This window comes from Adiantum capillus-veneris, chromosome 8, assembly GCF_014529385.1.
Source record: "Adiantum capillus-veneris isolate H3 chromosome 8, ASM1452938v2, whole genome shotgun sequence".
Classification (NCBI taxonomy): Eukaryota; Viridiplantae; Streptophyta; class Polypodiopsida; order Polypodiales; family Pteridaceae; genus Adiantum; species Adiantum capillus-veneris.
In genome coordinates, this window is record NC_140938.1 from 52499182 (window position 1) to 52515686 (window position 16505).

General features: G+C 45.6%; 1 long non-coding RNA gene across 6 annotated transcripts in view; it reads right to left on the reverse strand.

Moving 5' to 3' along the window:
* Positions 1–16505, reverse strand: part of LOC147452139 (uncharacterized) — a 69431-nt gene that overhangs the window by 32216 nt on the left and 20710 nt on the right. For 4 of the 6 annotated variants that reach the window (XR_015188867.1, XR_015188866.1, XR_015188869.1 and 1 more), the window contains one exon: positions 9128–9243. This is a non-coding gene — a long non-coding RNA (uncharacterized LOC147452139). Of the gene's footprint in view, positions 1–9083; positions 9244–16505 lie in introns of all 6 variants that reach the window. The other 2 variants (XR_015188868.1, XR_015188871.1) reach the window with 2 other exon arrangements.

Sequence of the window (16505 nt, forward strand, 5' to 3'; positions counted from 1 at the left end):
AGAAACCTCTTGCTGGAGATGTCTCCTCTCTTTTTTGGCACGCAGATAACTCATGTTCTGCCTTGGGCACTTACGAAGGACTATCAAAGTCTTATTCGTCACAAATGTCCTGTGTGGGTGAAAATTGTTGATTTTCCCCGCACGTGGAGGCATTTTCTTCCTTTGTTGGCTGCTCAACTTGGCAAGGTCATTTGCCGGCCGAAATTGGACGCGAACACTAACAGGTTTTGCATTCTGTGGGATACGGATAAGCAAACCCCATATGGAATTATGGTGGATTCAGGGGATCCTTGGGTGGGCAAGCGCCCTTTTAAACTTCAATGGGGCAAATTTGCTAACTCCTGTTTTCGATGCGGTAAATTCGGTCACATGCAATCTGAATGTCCTGAACCTGTTTTGAAGCCCCTTCTTTCGGATGTTCCTTCCTCTGCCCCTACCCCTATAGGCAAATCTGTTGGTGAAGCTAAATCGAATGGAATCCCTGCAATGAAGGTGGCTTCTAATGCAGATAAAGGGAAAAACAAAAATCCGCCGTCTGCGGATGTTGGGAATGTAAATGCAGGGAAAGGAAAAAATGTTGCGTCGACTGATGTTAGCTCGTGGGCGATGCCTAAAAAGACAGTGAAAATTCGTACTCCACCAGTAAAAATTCGTACTCCACCTTCATCCCGTAATTATGTTCCTCTGGTTAACGCCAATAAGAATGTATCATTTAAGCAGCTTCCCTGCAATGACAATCGCACGCTGATTGACGCTTGGGAAAAAGCGATGCACTCTTATAAGGATGTACTTTTGGGCGAGGCTTCCACTTCTCAAACAATCTCTATGGACAAGTTGAAACCGGCCCGTGGGGCGGTAGGCATTCGCTTTCACCCGAAATTCTTTACTTTAGACACACACACAGAGCACTTTGCAAAAAGAACCTGCGACGGGAATTAACACTTAATCACACACATAGCTCGGAAGCTAGAATGCTCCGAGCAGACGCCGACAACCTGTAGGCCCCAAAATTGGTGTCCCTTTCGGTATTTCTTTATTCTTTGAGAGGGTAAATTACAAAGTAAGGTCCTGGGAATCCTTTACTTGTATCACACTAGATACTACCTGATTTGGCCAAATTTCGACAGTATAACAACCCCAAAACTTGCGCGATATCAATTCCCCTGCTGGATCTTACTTGCACTGGCATAAACCCTCTGATTCCTGCCCAAAAACAGTAAATTCAGCACGCTGTATTTACTGGTTTTTGCCCTATTTTCAGCCCCAAACAGTCCCCTAACTGTCCTCTGCCAGTGGGGCACGATTCCCAATGGTTCTAGCGTCCGTATGGCTAAAAAACAGTCAATTTACAGCGCATACACAGCACTGAATACGCACCTGTAAGGTGAGGTTATGATCCTCACCGGTGCCTGCTTTGGAGTAGTAGTTAGCTACCCCTGTTCCTGCTCAAGGAGACTCTTGCCTCAACACAAAAGCATGAAACCACACAGTTGTACATCAGTCAAATGAAGAGCCCTCTTGTGGGGCATCACATAATTGCACGTAGGGGAGAGAGAGCAGTGTGTAGTGTGCAGGGCATCACTCCTAGCACCACACTGTACATGAGAGGGAAAGAAAGCACTCCAAAGCTCTTAACCTGTGATGACAGCTTCTCAATTAGGCATCTCCCCAACATAAATCGAGCGCCCCCTCTTTTGCGCTTGCCCTGTAATACATCTGTGAACAAATAGATGCAAAAAGGAGAAGATTTCCATGGCTGCCAAAACCTGCGTATCGCTGAAAACGCAGCAAAACAACCTTGTAAACACGCATCTGATGCCTTCCAATGCTGAAAATGAGCTCCTTGGACCTAGGTGAAGTCATGGGAAGCTCAAAAATGGAGAGAAATGGCTGAAAATCATAGTTAACAGGCTCCAAAACTGCTCCAAAAAGTCAGTTACGAGTTCTCTTCTCCCAAACTTGGTAAATTGACCAAAAAGTGCCATTTAGCACTCATGCATGCAATTTCCCCACATTGGGCTTCCTGCTTAAAAATCTCTCAACTGGTGCATCAATTGACTTTGTAGCAGAGTAATAAAATGTCCCCTGGTCATACCGAAGGTAATGAATGACGCGAACACATTTCACGACCCAAAATAGTAGTTCCCTAATTTTTAGGAGATGCTTCTGTTGGGCTCCCACTGGTCATCTGACCATCTATCCTCATTGGGACCGCATCCAAAAGTGCAATGTGGCCCAACTGTCGGATACTTTCTGTTGGTGATCCCACCTTTACTTTATGCCTTTATTAAGTTCACTTCCTAGTATCCACCAACTTGCTAAGTGCGACAGGGGGACCTACATGATCTTGCTCTGAGCTAGACATCCTCTTACTATACAAATTCCAGTGACGACCACTATCCATCTGCGGGTGAAACTACCATTCACATTGGCCATACAATGTCCGACCGTTTGCTACTTCAAAAAGAGGGTCTAAAAAATAAAACAAAAATCATTGCAAAGAAACCAACAACTAAAGTTAGCAGTTGCCACGTCCTCATGACATACCCCCCTCTTGAAATCGCAAACGTCCTCGATTGCATACCATAAATACATGCCACTGATGATCTTCTGTTGTTAGCACTTTTTTATCATCGCATGTATCCACAAGAAAGACTATCAAAACATGTGTACAAATGACTTAATGAGACCTTCATACTTTTGTCAAACTGTACACTGCTATTGCACTGAATCCATGAGTACATTTGATGTGCTAGCTCTATCATTACCCCTCCTTTGCAGACATTGGGTTGGGGCATACATAGGTTGTAACCCAAAGGCCTCAAGGTAAAGCTGCAATACATTTGGTGACTCTAACAATTCATGCTCTTCCATCCACTTTGCATCCATAGGTGGATAGTTCTTAAACTTCACCACATAGCATCTTGCAACCTGTCCCTTAACTTTTTACCTGTGCAAGAGGCTCTTGCCTCTGCAAACGAGCATAATTCCACAACACTGACGTACCACCCACGACCAAGCAAGCTCAAATTTCAAGATGATTTACCAATGCGTCATAGAATCCAAGCAATCGCCTCAGAGAATCGGCAAGCAGCGTGTCACCTGGCAGACCCACATCACTCCCGCAGGAGATCTAGTGGCCAATCTACCACCGTGAGACCTCTCCCTATCTCATCTTCGTTCATACTTGCAAACCCTAAAAACGCAGCAAAAAATCATCCCTAATTTGACCACTTTTTAGCAGGGTGTATATGCGGAATTTCCTGTTTGTCTTGCGAAGAGGAACCCTCTTCCATAATGCCCTTCCCTTTGTTGGCGCGTTCCTATACTCTGTCTCTTTACCCAAAACAATTTCTTGAGGAAAAAGTGATTCTGTCCCGGCAATAGAACCTTGAGAAACCGGCGAGTTGGGCGGTAGGCGTTCGCTTTCACCCGAAATTCTTTACTTTAGACACACACACAGAGCACTTTGCAAAAAGAACCTGCGACGGAAATTAACACTTAATCACACACACGGCTCGGAAGCTAGAATGCTCCGAGCAGACGCGGACAACCTATAGGCCCCGAAATTGGCACCCGTTTTGGTATTTCTTTATTCTTTGAGAGGGTAAATTACAAAGTAAGGTCCTGGGAATCCTTTACCTATATCACACTAGATACTACCTGATTTGGCCAAATTTCGGCAGCATAACAACCCCAAAACTTGCGCGAAATCAATTCCCCTGCTGGATCTCACTTGCACTGGCATAAGCCCTCTGATTCCTGCCCAAAAATAGTAAATTCAGCACGTTGTATTTACTGGTTTTTGCCCTGTTTTCAGCCCCAAACAGTCCCCTAACTGTCCTCTACCAGTGGGGCACGATTCCCAATGGTTCTACGGTCCGTATGGTTAAAACACGGTCAATTTACAGCGCATACACAACGCTGAATACGCACCTGTAAGGTGAGGTTATGACCCTCACCGATGCCTACTTTGGAGTAGTAGTTAGCTACCCCTGTTCCTGCTCAAGGAGGCTCTTGCCTCAACACAAAAGCATGAAACCACACAGCTGTACATCAGTCAAATGAAGAGCCCTCTTGTGGGGCATCACATAATTGCATGTAGGGGAAAGAGAGCAGTGTGTAGTGTGCAGGGCATCACTCCTAGCACCACACTGTACATGAGAGGGAAAGAAAGCACTCCAAAGCTCTTAACCTGTGACAGCTTCTCAATTAGGCATCCCCCCAACATAAATCGAGCGCCCCCTCTTCTGCGCTTGCCCTGTAATGCATCTATGAACAAATAGATGCAAAAAGGAGAAGATTTCCATGGCTGTGAAAACCTGCGTATCACTGAAAACGCAGCAAAACAACCTTGTAAACACGCATCTGATGCCTTCCAATGCTGAAAATGAGCTTCTTGGACCTAGGTGAAGTCATGGGAAGCTCAAAAATGGAGAGAAATGGTTGAAATCATAGTTAACAGGCTCCAAAACTGCTCCAAAAAGTCAGTTACGAGTTCTCTTCTCCCAAACTTGGTAAATTGACCAAAAAGTGCCACTTAGCACTCATGCATGCAATTTCCCCGCATTGGGCTTCCTGCTTAAAAATCTCTCAACTCGTGCATCAATTGACTTTGTAGCAGAGTAATAAAATGTCTCCTGGTCATACCGAAGATAATGAATGACGCGAACACATTTCACGACCCAAAATAGCAATTCCCTAATTTTTAGGAGATGCTTCCGTTGGGCTCCCACTGGTCATCTGACCATCTATCCTCATTGGGACCGCATCCAAAAGTGCAATGTAGACATCCTCTTACTATACGAATTCCAGTGCCGACCACTATCCATCTGCGGGTGAAACTACCATTCACATTGTCCATACAATGTCCAACCGTTTGCTACTTCAAAAAGAGGGTCTCAAAAATAAAACAAAAATCATTGCAAAGAAACCAACAACTAAAGTTAGCAGTTGCCACGTCCTCGTGACACAAGTTTCCTGCTTTGACTCAGCGGATGGGTTCTGGCATGGATGTGGTGGATGGAGATGTCCATATGGGCATCTCGACTTGATCCTTCTGTTTCGTGCCGTTGTAAATATGGTTTTAATGCACAGTCGCATTAAATGCATTTCATATAATGGGCATGGGTTATGTAACCTAGACAAATGGCGACTGACCTGGCACTATGTACATACATGTAAGACAAATATCGTGGTTTTGCAAGAACACAACCAGCATGACTTTGTTGGTCAGTGTTCTTATTTCGCAGGTTACTGGATTGTATATGCTGGTTTGCATGATTACTCAGGTTTATTGATGTTGGTTCGGCATGAGCTTCAGTCAATTCTCTTGTATAATGATCCGAACCGCCGTTGGATGGTGATTCAATGCTTGTTGAACGGTCAGGTGTATGAATTGGGGGGTGTTTATGCGTATACATCATCTGGACAAAGGGCTGCTCTATGGCGAGACATCTCTTCTTGCTCATGGACCTCAAGTGCATTCCTTTGAGGTGATTTTAATAATACCCCTGAGATGGATGATAGTACCACCGGCAATTCACATATATTGTTTGCAGAACGGCAAGAATGGGATAATCTCTTTGCTGTTACTTAGATGACTGGTTTTACTTTTCAGCATGTTGCCCATTCTTCTTATCGAGCGCGGTTGGACAGATGGTATTTGCTTAATTTGCAACAATATGAGGAATTTGTATGTGAGGTCAACATCGATTACACCTTGCAATTATTGGATCATTACCCTGTTTTGTTGAATGTGAGTTTTGGGCAGACTCGTTGTGATCGGGCTCTTCCTAGGAAACGTCTGCTACTTGTCAATAATGCTTATCTCACACATGAGGTTTTTCGGAAAATGATCTCTGAGGTTATTCCCCCTCTGCTGGTTCATACGCATCTTGATCTTGATGCCGCTTGGTATTGCTTTGTTATGAGGGTGCAAAGTGTTGTTTGTGACTATGGCAAACATTACATGCAGTGCACTCGAGGGGAAGTCAAAGATGCGAAGCATGCTTGTCAACAACTGCAAGAGTTGGCTGATTTGCGGCCTCTGTCTAATTCTGAGATGTCGGAGCTATGTGAAGCCTCTGTGCGTATTCAGCGTAATGACAAGCGAAAGCTTGCTAAATGGCAGACGGCGTGCTCGTCAGCAAGCTTTCATGGACAAAGGCTGTGCTTCAAAGCAATTTTTTAAGCATTTACATCATTCGAGAATCTCATGTGCAATCAAGCACATTATGCTTTCCTCGAGTGTTTGGTCTTCTTCAAAGCAGGAACTTGCGGATGCCATGGTTTTGCATTATCGACGGGTGTTTGCTGCTCCTTCTCAGACATCTTTGGCTGCTTGCCATGCGCGTCAATTGATGCTTTCCTTTGTTACTCCGATTATATCCCCACAAGATGCATGTGGTCTTGAGGACCCCGTCACTGCTTCAGAATTGCATAGTGCGTTGCTTGCTTTGGGCCGTTGGCGGTCTCCTGGCTGGGATGGGCTTACTGTGGAATTTTTCCTCTCCTTCTGGGAGGATCTTGAGCATCCATTGCTTTACATGATTAATGCGGCATGGGAGAAACAAGATTTGCCGATATCTTGGAAAGAAGGTTTACTTAAATTGCTGCCTAAGCAAGCACTTTGTGAGCGATTCTCTCATTGGCGTCCGATTACTTTGATGCCGGTGGTTTATAAGATATTGGCTAAGATGCTGGTGCACCGCATTAAGGACCATCTTTTTGCAGGACTCAATGAAGCTCAATATGGTTTCATTCCACGTCGCCAGATTATGGATAATCTGGCTAATGTTTTGATTGGCATGGAGTACGCTAAGTACACTCAACAAGATGTGTTGGTTATGCAAGTTGACATTGAAAAGGCCTTTGACACTGTACAGTGGGACTTCATTGCCGCCACCATGACGTGTTTAGGGTTTGGTCCTAAATTCGCCAATGTGGTTTATTTTTTGTATGCATGTAGAACGTCTTCAGGGATATTAGAAGGCGAATTAACTGAATCTTGGCCTCTTGGTTGTTCGGTCAGGCAGGGCTGCCCCCTTAGTGCTCTGTTGTATGCAGTTGCTACTCACCCGATGTTGACTTATCTTGATCACTTGACCTCTATTCAGAGTCTGCATGGTCTGCGGTTACCTTCAGGTCGTACATTCGTTGGCCAAGCTTACGCTGATGATTCATTGTTTATGCCTCGTAATCAGCAGGCGGATGTCAAGGTGATTATGGAAGCCTTGGAACTGTTTGGAATTACGGCTGGCTTAAAGTCAACTTTTGTAAATCGAAGCTTCTGCCTCTCCGTTCTTGTGATTGGCATAGTATGTTGTAGCCAGGTGAGATTGTGTCTTCAAATGTGATCACTGGGCATTTGGGTTATCCAATTGGATGGAATGTCACTCACTCTCAGAAAGTCGATTGGGTCATGCAACGCTTGAATGTCAAATTGCATTACTGGAGGCTTTCTACTTGGCCCTTGCATGTTCGTCTGCGAATTGTTCAGAGTTCCTGTTGGCATATGTTCAGTTCTTTTTGCCACTGATGCATTGGCCTCGCCGATGTCTTGATTCTCTTATGTCGGACATTATGTCTCATTTGTGGCGGACTCATGCTACGAAAAAAGGCTTACGCTGATGTCGATGGAGAAGCTTTGCACTCCTAAACGTTTTGGTGGACTTAATATCTTGGATTTGCGCAGGCATGTGTTTGCGCGGAAAGCTATGTTGTTGCCCACTCTTATGCAACAAATTCAGCCTTGGACTTTGATGTTTGCATTCCTCGGTCAGCACGTTGTTACTTCTGCTTTTGGCCATTGGCAACCCTCTCTCTGGGAGGTGGTTTTTGGCAAGATGGAAGGGCACATTCCTGGATGTCCACTTGCTTCCTCTTTAGTATCTGCTTGGAAAGAGGTTACAATGCTTTTATCGTGGAATCCTCGGCAGGAAGGTGATTCGATCCGATTGGAAAGTCTCCATTGGAGCCGGGCATTCTCTCTTACTTTGGTCGACCGCTCACCTCGTCAGGCTTACTTTCTCTCTGGTCGTGGCATTCGTGTGGTTGAGGATGTGGTCGATGAGGCTGGATATACTTTTGAGTTTTCCTTTGCTGCTCCTCGTTTTGGGTTGGGCATGCATTACCGTCAGTTTTGGAGAGAGCTTCAAAGCATGTTGCTCGACTTTTTGCCTGTTTCACCTTTGCCTGATGGTGATAGCATGTTTGATTGGGCCTTTCGGGAAACGCCTTTTCGAGCTATTTCTGCAGGTCGAATTTATGCTATTCTTCTACCACGAGCATGGCTTGATGGTCATAGTAATGCCATTTGGCGCATGCACAAATCTGACCTCTAGTGGAGGAGGCTCCTCTTTGCCTTGTGGAAAAGCTATCTGCCTTTGAAGGAGCGTCTCTTTCTTTGGCGCTGTTTGCTTGGAGTGCTTCCCGTTGGCACTTTTCTTCGGGCGCGTCATATCCGTCCTTCTTCTTGCATTCGTTGCTCGACTGCAGAAGAGGATATTTGTCACTTGTTGTGGGATTGCTGCGTTACTAGAGACTTCCTTCGCCATGTATCGGCATGTTTGCGGCTCCGTTTTCCTGGGGTTGTCTTTCACAAAAGGTTATGGGCATTAGGCATTTTCTCACCGACGTTACAGCGTTTTGCGGTCTTCTTCATGTTTGCGGTCTTCTTCATGTGGGTCAGATACTAGGCTTTCTGGACCGTGTGGAGTCAGCGTAATGCTTACATGTTTCATCGTACTCATGCGGATCCATTCCCTCTCTTCAGGCTTTCTCTTAGGCAATCGTTACGGTTTGCTTTGAAAGTTGGTGATATCAACTTAGAGATGCATCAGCTTTCATATGAATGTGTTTAGCTACGCTCTACAGATGCACACTGTGCTCTTCCCCTTGTATATGATCTTTTCAGTGGGTTTTCCTCGCTTTGAGGTTTACCACTAGTAAATTAATCAATCGATTTACAAAAAAAGTGTGTGTGTGCGCGCGTGTACACGTGTGTGTCCATGTCTATCTGTGCATATCTGACAAAAACAAAACAATAGGCATAACAATTGAAATGTGAAATCAAACAACACCTTGTAACTGCCCGCTTCTGTGTAAACATGAGCAAAAAACTAACCTGCAAAAAGCACGACCACCAAGACCCAGGACTCAGTACAAAGCAGCACGAATTCAAAAAGAGAGACAACACTCAGTAACTGCCCACTCCTGTGTAAACATGAGCAGAAAACTAACCTGCACAAAGCACGAGCCCCAGTAAGCAGCATGAATTCGAAAAGAGAGAAAACACCACCACGCACAAATTGCAGCCTCACAAGGAACCAACAAAAGGCAACTTTTGCCAACTGTTATGACTTCAGCCGATCTTGCCTGCCAACAATTTCCCTCCCAACGCTCTTGCAAGCATGAATGAGCGTGTTACAGGCTGAAGAGGAGGAGACGCACAAAACTTTCAAGATAATGTTAAGAGTTACACCACCATTGTTCGCCATTTTGTACGGCTAGTGATTGCCCCGGGCTAGCCACCCATTGCACACTACGTAGGTTGCACAAGCGGACACTTTAGCACGTGTCCGGACGGTCATTTTTTAGCCTGGCTAGGTGCACACACATTTTTAGCCATTTTTGGGTTTTTATGTTTTTTGCACCAATTACACATTTTTGCCCTACCTCAACCCAACATCCTATAAAAGGAGTGCTTGGGGTTTTGTATTAAAGCATTGTGTTAATGAGAGCATTTGTGCTTCTCTCTCTCTCTCTCTCTCTCTCTCTCTCTCTCTCTCTCTCTCTCTCTCTCTCTCTCTCTCTCTCTCTCTCTCCAGCTCTCCCTCCAACGATTTCGGCACGCATGGCTCTCACCCTTTCCGCTGCTTACTCTCACTTAGTATCGGTCATCAACACTTGGGAGCATCTGCGATCTCTCTACTGAAGGCCAGTGCTAGGGTATCTGCATCACTACATCGCGAAAAGCTGCCTAGCGTTTTTTGAAGCCTTCAACGTTTTTAGATCAGCCTTGCGTTTTTGCATCTGAAGGCAATGATCAGCCTTCCCCTCTATTGGCGTCCCCTCCCTGCAACAAAACGCAGCAGTTCGGCATCAGATCAGCCCTGCGTTTTATGTGAGTGCTGCAATTTCAGCAAACGCTAAGCCACTTGCACCAAACAAAGCGGCCAAGACCTCCCCGGGAGTCTCCTACACTACCTGGCACCTGCAGATCCACACCCACAGTCAGGTATCTACACCAAACTGACGCTTTTCTGACACTTATTACTTGCTGTTTTTCTCTGTTTTCAGCCCTCTGACGGCTGCAAACTGCGAGAACCCCTTCATCTGAGCCTCTGCGACTCTCCCATACTAATCGGTGGCATACAAGCACGCTGAAATATCTGTTACAGCAGCGTTTTCAACCCCCTTTGCAGTGTCTTTAGGGCGGATAGCAGGCTGATTTTTTGCCTCTTGTGAGGTTGTTCCTCCCTTGCTCATCATGACACCATCTGGTGGTTGTCTAAGCGGTTATCTTGAATTGCTACAGCATTGGAAACGGTACCTTTGGTGACATGAGATCTTATCCCTTGATCCTTGTGACCACTCTCTGAGCACGTGACATGTCGACTCCAATCTAGAAGGGACAACAACAATCCCAGAAGGGGGCCACCACGTCCACTGTGACAACGGCCACTTCCACTTCTGCGACTACATCGTCATCGCCAACGCAACATCCAACATTTATGCCCTCACCCAATTTGTTGAGGAGAAGAAGTTGGATTTACACAACTATGTTGTGTGGAGGACACGAGTCCGCACAATCATTGCCTACCATTGACTCTAGGAATGGTTGAATGATTTCACCCATTTTTGTCCATGTGCCAAAGGAGAAGCGACAGAAGTTAGACTTCAAGTCAAAGAAGCTCATCTTCCTAGGCTATTCACGAAAGTCTAACGAATCTCTGATCTTCACGCCAAGACCACCACAGTTAGCCGTGATGTAACTTTCATGGAGTCTTTCAGCACACCTGCAGAGGGGGCAGCATCCAAGCCTATACCTTCCTTACCTCCTCCTCCTCCACCTCCCTCACATGATCCTAACCCTACACCTGTCCCTGTACCCTCTACACCGCAGCCAGTTACTTCACCCGATCATGCCATGTCAGATTCGGATTCTGATGTGGATGATGGTTCTCCTCCGGTGGAGGCGGTCCCACCTCGCAAGGAGAAGTTAGTACTTGGTTGGCTCTAGTCTACGGTTTCTTCCTCTGGAGTCACGAAGTTACCAGACTTGCCAAAACCTAGATAGCCTCGACGTTTTGCACGCCTCAAGGAGAGGAAGGTTTATGACGGCTCAGAGTTCGTGAACTTTGTGCTCATGTCCCAGATTTAGGCTTCACCATTTGAGATTTCCTCGATGGAGGAAGCTGTCCAACATGATTGTTGAAAGCGTGCCATGCAGATAGAGCTGGACACTATTGAGCAGCATAAAACCTGGACATTGGTTCCCAGTTTCTACGAAATGGATTTTCAAGACAAAGTACAAGGCCAATGGTTCCCTCGACAAACACAAGGGAGACTTGTTGCTCGGGGTTTTACACAACGACCAGGCGTGGACTTTGATAAGACCTTTTCTCCCACCGCTCGCATAACTACCATACACACACTGTTTGCTCTCGCAGCCAACGTTGGTTGGCCTATCTTCCAGATGGATGTCAAAAGTGCTTTTCTGAATGGAGATTTGGATAAAGAAGTTTATGTGGAGCAACCTCCTGGGTTTCGTATACAAGGCAAGTAGGACTAGGTTTATCAGTTGTGGAAAGCATCGTATGGACGGAAGAAGGCTGGACGACAATGGTACCTCACAATTGACCAATTTCTTGTGAAACTGGGGTTACTGCGTACCTCATCAGATTCCAATTGTTATGTTAACTCTAACGGCTCTTTGGTTGCGATAGTGATTGTCTATGTGGACGATCTCATTTTCACACGCTCATGGACCAGCAAGATCAAATCAATCATGCAAGCTAAGGAGACACGTTTCCAGATGAATGATCTTGGGCTTCTTCGCTATTTTCTTGAATTCGAGATCTATCAGACACCAGTTCAAAGTTGGCATCTTCATTTCTCAACGGAAGTATGCAAAGACTATCCTGGAGAGGTTCCAGATGACATGCTGCAGACCGATTGGTACTCCTCTTGAGCCTGGCAAGAACATATCGCTTCACGATTCTTCCCCACGAGCTGACCTGGAGCAGTATCGGAATGTTGTTGGCTGCCTTGTATGGCTAATTTATTCCCGACCAGACATCTGTTACACAGTTTCTGTCCTTAGTTCCTTCAACACCCGACCTCGTCAGTGACATTGGCAGTGTGCCCAGCATACTTTGCCGAACATCAATGGCACCTTGGACCATGGTGTGTTCTATGGTCGCTCGAAGGGCTACACCCTACTGGGTTGGTGCGATTCACATTGGGCAGGAAATCCAGATACTCAGTGCGCTACTACAAGAGTAGTTTTCACACTCGATTCGAGACCCATTTCATGGAGCAGTAAGCGGCAACCCACCGTTGCGCTATCTTCCATAGAGGCGGAGTACAAAGCAGCTTATTTGCTGCTTGTGAGGCCATATGGCTACAGAGATTACTGGGCTCAGACTGCTACTACACGTCTTTTTGAGCGACAATCAAAGTTGCATAGCTATTGCCAAGAACCCTATCTTCCATGCTCAGAAAAAGCACATCGAGGTGCAGTCCCACTATGTTTAGAAGCGGGTTTTGGCTGGAGATCTTCGTTTGGAGTATGTCCGTACCGCGGACAATACAGCAGACATCTTCACGAAGGTTGTACCTCAGCAGACTTTGGCTTCTCACCTTCGACTCATCTGTGTCGTCTCAGCATCCGGTGCTGAGAGGGGGTGTTAAGAGTTACACAACTGTTGCTTCGCCATTTTGTACGGCTAGTGATTGTCCCAGGCTGCCCACCCATTGCACACCACATAGGTTTCACGGGCGGACACTTTAGCACGTGTCCAACCACTCATTTTTTAGCCTGGCTGGGTGCACACATATTTTTAGCCATTTTCGGGCTTTTATGTTTTTTGCACTAGTTACACATTTTTGCCCTACTTCAACCCAACATCCTATAAAAGGAGTGCTTTGAGCGCATTTGTGCTTCTAGCGTTTTTTCTCTCTCTCTCCAGCATTTTCGGCGCACGTGGCTCTCGCCCTCTCCATTGCTCACTCTCACAGATATGACAATTACCAAAGACACTCCTGACAATGTCACATGGGTTCCTTGTGACTCCCAATTTGCTATGTACTCTTACAGATAAGACAATTACCAAAGACACTCTTGACAATGTCACATGGGTTCCTTGTGACTTCCAATTTGCTATGTACTTAAAAGTAGAAATATTTACAACATAAACAAAAGATTAAAGACATTAAAAAAAGCATTCTAAAATATACTAACTATAAACCACACTAGAGTCTCTGTAATGTGCTATGCAAGCACTAAAGCACTATATTTATCATACTCTGCCTCTAGAAAAGTCTATAAGATCCTGAAGGGATCCTCGGTGGCTCTATATACAGCAAAACCTTCAACTTTCTATTATTCGCAAAGTACAAGCTATCCACCTACAAAACAACGGACCTTCCAACTAACCAAAAACAAAAAAGTAGACTCAATCATCTTGCAACTAACTGAAAGTTTGATGAGAGCTAACATGATGCTCTACGATAACTATGCCTTTATCGCCCGCGTAACTTGAAAGGAGCTCTGAAGGTCTCTGGGAAGGATATCTCTCAATACAATATCCTCCGACCTCAATGTGCCTATGACCGTACCATCTAGCTCTTGAGCAGCGTATACTGGGAGGTTCAACAATGTCCTCTCCCTCCGCATAGGATGCCTACAAAAAAGCTTCCATGTCAAATATTTACATGTTGCATAAAAATGAAAATTACACCTCTGGGCCTTAAAAACTACATGATAAGACATCCTAACACAAACAACAAACTCACAATCCCCTATAAAGAAAGGCTCCATACAAGAAAATAATTGATGAGAGAGAGAGAGAGGGTGTATACTAGTTGAAGCTCTACCTTGCCCATCTACTCGCACCATCGACTAATGCGACAGCTCAGCTACCCCCCCTCTCTCTGCCCAGTTTGGCCATCTTTAAGTAGAGATTTCTCTCGAGGACCACTTGAAAGAGTAGCCATGCCAATTCGAGCTTCACGTCTATCGACCATTCACAATTGATACATAAGCTTTGACATACAACAAGCTAAGCTGCCTTCGATCGTCCCTTCGCGCGCTTGTTTTGCGTCAAGGGCCCTCATGAGCCAGCCTCTATATAAGTTCATGTGGTGCTACTCCCAGCACGAGGAGAGGAGGCACTAGATGCACCGGTGGCCTTCTCTTTTCCTTTCTACGGCTCTAGCGACAAGGAGTGGACTATGGATCTTCCTATAGAGTGTCTCCCTATGTAGGCAGTGGAGTTCTCACACCATGTGAAAGACTTGATGTCACAGATGTGCTGGCATGGTTATCAAAGCTGGCACACGTTTTTCTCATAGGAACTGTGGATACGGTCGAGGTTCACAATTTGTGACTTAGTGATTCACATAATGGAAAACCTTTCGCAAGCCCCTACCTATGTATGCATACATAGGGATCATATGGTAGAGTGATGTAATGACGATAACCCACAGGCATTGAAACATGTTTCGTATCGCCTGTAGGACCCAAGGGGGCCAGATTCCCAGTCACCCCAAGCCGCATGGAGAGACTCGGTGCATGGCTGAGTTAGCTTCTTCATTAGCAGGTCGGCCATGAGGATTATCTCGTGGAACGTATAGGGTATAAGAGGCTCGCAGTATTTGAGATGTTATGGTCGCCTCTGTGGCAGGAGCTACAAAGGTGCCTAGTGAGAGGTATTGACATTTTGATGCTTCAAAAGCACCACCTAAGTGAACAGGATTCACAGATATGGCCCAATGCTGCAAGGTAGATACCTTTTGGTCTACGGGCTTTGGCCCCATGAGTGGGCGAGGAAGGGTATGTATGGCTAATGCAGAGTCATGGCGGCAGGCCATTGTGGATCGTGATGTTATTTTGCCACAGAGAGCTCAATTTATTACCTTGAGGATGCATGGGGAGCCAATAGGGGTGCTCAATGTTTATGCTCCCAAGCATACAAGTGCTCGGGTTGAACATTGCAAATGCACTGCCAGTTGTGGATCATTAGTGTGTTGGAGAGGACTTCAACATGCTAAAGGATCCGCATTGATCGGATCGGGGAGAGTCATGTGACAATTCAAGCCATCCAGCTAGTCTCTTAGGAGAGATTCATGGCTTTGCAAAATCGGATGTATGGCAGCATGAGGCTTTCTCTCATTCCCATGGTAGCTTGAGTTTCTCTCGTTCATATCACCAGAAGGGAGGTTCTAACCTCTCACACATAGATCAATTTATGTGAAAAGCCTCAGGATCATACGAATCTTAGCTGGCACTTCCTTCTCACATCATGCACCAATGATTTTGACTATAGAGAAGTAGGCTCAAGAGGTCAACCTACAGACTCCACAAAGGGTGCTTGCAGATGACAGCTTGGCTTACAAGATAGGTATTTGGCAGATGAACCAGAGCACAAAAAGAGAGGCAGTAGAGTATTGCTAGTTGTGGATCAATGGTGTGTTGGAGGGGACTTCAACATGCTAGAAGATTCCTAGGATCAGATTGGGCGCAGTCATGTGACAGTCCACAACATCCAGCTGGTCGCTTAGGAGAGGTTAAATATGGCTTTGAGAAATTGGGATGTATGGCAGCATGAGGCTTTCTCTCATACCCATGGCATCTTGAGTTTCTCTCGTTCAAATCACCGGAAGGGAGGTTCTTACCTCTCACCGTTTATGTGGGAGATCGTCTTGGAGAGAGCTGCGAGATCATACGGATCTTAGCCAGCACTTCCTTCTCAAATCATTCACCAATGACTCTGACTATAGATGAGCAAGCAAGGGAGGTCAGCCTGTAGCTAAAGATTCTAGAGAAAGCGCTTGCAAATGACAACTTGGCTGGCGAGGTAGAGCGTATCTGGCAAGTGATCCAAAGCACAGACAGAGATGGAGTAGAGTAGTGTGTTCAAGGAATTTTGGAGCTCAGCGCTTTCATGAGACTGCTCTAACAAATACGCTCTACCTCGCCAGCCAAGTTGTCATCTACAAGCACTCTCTCTAGAATCTGCACCTGCACGCTGATTTCTTGTGTCTGCCCATCTATAGTCAGAGTCATTGGTGAATGATTTGAGAAGGAAGTGCTAGCTAAGATTCATATGATCTCGCCCCTCTCCCCAAGACGATCTCCCACATAAAACCGATTGACTCGTGAGAGGTTAGAACCTCCCTTCCGGTGATCAAAACGAGAGAAACTCAAGCTGCCATGGATATGAGAGAGCCCCATCCTACCATACATCCGAATTTTTCAAAGCCATATTTAACCTTTT